This window comes from Delphinapterus leucas, chromosome 11 (assembly GCF_059928025.1).
Source record: "Delphinapterus leucas isolate spDelLeu-1000000601 "Yukka" chromosome 11, BTC_Dleu_Yukka2, whole genome shotgun sequence".
In the NCBI taxonomy this organism is placed as follows: domain Eukaryota; kingdom Metazoa; phylum Chordata; class Mammalia; order Artiodactyla; family Monodontidae; genus Delphinapterus; species Delphinapterus leucas.
The window spans coordinates 94,600,430-94,604,027 of record NC_143139.1 but is presented as its reverse complement, the minus strand read 5'-3'; the positions used below and the strand labels follow the sequence as shown (position 1 = coordinate 94,604,027).

The 3,598-nt window shown below is 41.5% G+C and overlaps 1 non-coding gene across 1 annotated transcript; it reads left to right on the top strand.

Annotated features, from left to right (window-relative positions):
- The first annotated feature begins 1,371 nt into the window (after positions 1 to 1,371).
- Positions 1,372 to 1,501, top strand: LOC115802378 (small nucleolar RNA SNORA33). The gene has a single exon (XR_004022848.1). It is a non-coding gene; the product is annotated as a small nucleolar RNA SNORA33 (small nucleolar RNA).
- Positions 1,502 to 3,598: the final 2,097 nt, after the last annotated feature.

The window sequence follows — 3,598 nt, the reverse complement described above, 5'->3', positions numbered from 1 at the left end:
AAAGGTTTGGGGTCCAGTGTCCTGCACATGTCACGATCTTCCCTCCAAAGTAAAGCTTACCTGACATCCCCTACCCCAAAAGAGGAGCCCCTGGAGACACACAGTTGGAAAAGGGAACAACAATTCCCCAAAGGAGCAGGGAGCAGAGGGGTGCGGGACGTGCAAAACCAAGGGGAGCCTAGTCCCCCCAGTCTCCCCTGTTAGGTCTGGCATGCCTTGCATGCAGGGACTGTGGCTCTTATTCTAGCATCAGGCACAGCTGCCATGTCAGTCAGTGGATTCTGGGTACACCCCAGGTCCCCTGCTCCAACCTGGCACCCTGCCTTTGGACATTTGCACTGTGCCCTGTACTTTTTCTTCACAGCAGTCATCACAGTTGTAACCAGACATTTATTTATTGTATAGTTGATGATTGAATGCCTTTCCCTCACTAGATTATAACTTCCAGGGAGGCAGAGACCATGTCTATCTTACCTTACTGTATCTCCTGGGCCTCGCCCAATGCCGGGTACACGTTAGACATTCAGTAAATCTTGGGTGAATGAACGGCTAGTAGAGGGATCTAAGTGAAAGCCCCTGGCACAGAGGTGGGCAGAGAGGAGGGGAGCACAGCAATACTGGCCGAGATCCCTGACCCCAGGGCTCCACTCAGCCCCAGTGCTTCCTGGGCAGCCTGGGGCAGGCAGTGGACGCCCGTCGGCTGTGAGGCAACGCAGAGGCCACAGCCTCCTTCTGATTGAGAGAAAGACAAAAGAGATCACCTTCATGCGTAGGGATTCATCCTAAGATTCATGGAAATCCCAAGGAAGAGTGGGAAAGCAGCAAAAACCTAAAAACACTTGCATGAAATTCTGCCATGTGCTACAAGAGGGTGGAACTTAGAAGACATTATTCTAAGTGAAAACTGCCAGACCAAAGCAAAACAAAACAAACAAACAAACAAAACATAGTATGACTCCACTTTTGTGAGGTCCCGGGAGGAGTCAAATTCATAGAGACAGAAGAAGAATGGTGGTTTCCAGGGGCTGGGAGGGGCGGGCGATGGGGAGTTAGTGTTTAATGGGTACAAGTTTCAGTTTGGGAAGATGAAAAATTTCTAGATGGTGGAGATGGTTGCACAACAGTAGGAATGAAAATATCGCTGAACCGTATGCTTAAAAATGGTTCAAGTCAATTTTCTGGGGTATTCTTTGTTTTTTTTGTTTTTGGCTGTGCTGTAAGGCATGTGAGATCTTAGCTCCCTAACCAGGGATCGAACCCATGCCCCCTGCAGCAGGAGCGTGGAGGTCTTAACCACTGGCCTGCCAGGGAAGTCCCAAAGTCAATTTTCTGTTATGTATATTTTACCACAATTTTAAAATATGTTAAACAAACCCAGTCAATGAATCTGCTTACCCGAATGTGTTTCTGCAGAAATTTAGAAAATGCTGGCAAGAGGAAAGCCATGTTACAGGCCTTAAAAACATTGAAGTCATTAAGGCCCCTGAAAATGGCTAGAAGACATTTTAATGATGGGAAGCATTTTCATAAGACATGTGCTAATTTTTTAAAGCTTTGCTATAACTAGTGCTAACAACTTAGTGGAGTTGCCAAATATTAGTAAAATTGCATATTTTTTTTTTAGGATTATGGAAAGAGTCTCAGGCCAAGGATGTCACTGAGGAGTACTTCAAATGCAAGAAATGATCAAATAAAAAAACTGGGCTCTTGTTCCTCAAAAAATAAATACAATACAATAAAAATACATTAAACAGTTTAAGAATGGTATCACATAGAGTAATTGAGTCAAGAGCTTTTTATAAGATCTCAAAAGCCTAATATATGTCATATTCTTATAAACTGCAGCTCCAAGGCGTGTTCAGTTAAATATATTTTCTTAATAAACATGGAAAAACTAAAACACCACCACCACTCTGAGCCCTAGAGATTTCAACACATCAGGCCACATGGAGACCTGGGGCAGCTTTGCAACATCTTTGGGAGAACAGGTCAAGGTAGGTCACTTGCCTTCTCTGTGGGCACCCAGCCCTCGTGCTATTCAAGAGAGAATCTGATTTTTTTTGCCTCTATCAAATATTAGGAATTCATGTTGGACAGCAAGTCTCCTCAAACCACAGGCCTGTGACCAGAGGAAAAAAGCTGCCTTCACTTGCCAGGAATTGTAAATTGTAGAAATTACTGTTTAAGGCCTGCTTTCCTTAAAACAGAGCTGTGTGATATTTAACATGAGTGACAAAACAATTCAGTGAGGGAACGGATAGACTTTTCAACAAATGATGCTGGGACAACTGAGTATCCACACACACGAAAATGAAATTAGACTCCTACCTCACACCATATGCAAAAACCAACTTAAAATGGATCAGAGACCTAAATGAAATAACTAAAACTATAAAACTCTAAAAAGAAAATATAGGGGTAAATGTTCATGACCTTGCGTTAGACAAAGACTTCTTAGATATGACCAAAAGCTCAAGCAAGAAAACATAGATAAATTAGACTTCATCAAAATTTAAAACTTTTGTGCTTCAAAGGACACCATCAAGAAAGTGAAAAAACCCACAGAATGGGAGAAAATCTTTGCAAATCATACCTTTAATGAGGGACTTGTAGCTAGAATATATAAAGAGCTCTTACAACTCAAGAGTAAACCGACAAATAATCCAATTTTAAATGAGCAAGGTATCTGAGGAGACATTTCTCCAAAGGAGATATACAAATGGTTAATAAGCACATGAAAAGACGCTCAACATCATTAGATATTAGGAAAATGCAAGTCAAAACCACAATGAGGAATATATTTAATGCCACTGAATTATACACTTACAAATAGTTAAAATCATAAATATTATGTTACATACATTTTATCACAATAAGACAAACACCATGAGATACTACTTCACACCCACTAGACTAGCTATTATAAATATGACAGATCATAACAAGTGTTGGCCAGGATGTGGAGAATTGGAATCCTCATACATTGTTGGTAGGAATGTAAAAAGGTGCAGCCACGTTCAAAAACATTTCCTCAACATGTTAAACATAAAGTCACCACGTGACCCAGCAAGTCCACTCCTGGGTCTATACCCAAGAGAAATGAAAACATGTCCACACAAAAACCTGTACACAAATGTTCATAGCAGCATTAGTCACGATAGCTAAAAATTAGAAGCAACCCAAATATCCATGCACTGAATGGATAAGTAAAACGTAGTATAACCATACAATAGAATATTATTCAGCCATAAAAAAGAATGAATGGGGAATTCCCTGGTGCTCCAGTGGTTAGGACTCCGTGCTCTCACTGCTGAGGGCCCGAGTTTGAACCCTGGTCTGGTTGGGGAACTAAAATCCCAGAAGCCACGCAGCACGGCCAAAAAAAAAGAAGTACTGATACATGCTACAACATGGATGAACCTTGAAATCGTTATGCTAAGTGAAAGAAGCCAGTCACAAAGATGACGTATCTTATTATTCTATGTGAAATGCCCAGCATAGGCAATATTTATTGAGATATAGAGTAGATTAGTGATTGCCTGGGAGGAAAGTGGTGGTGGGGGGAAGGGAATGACTGCTAATGACTAGGAGTCCTTCT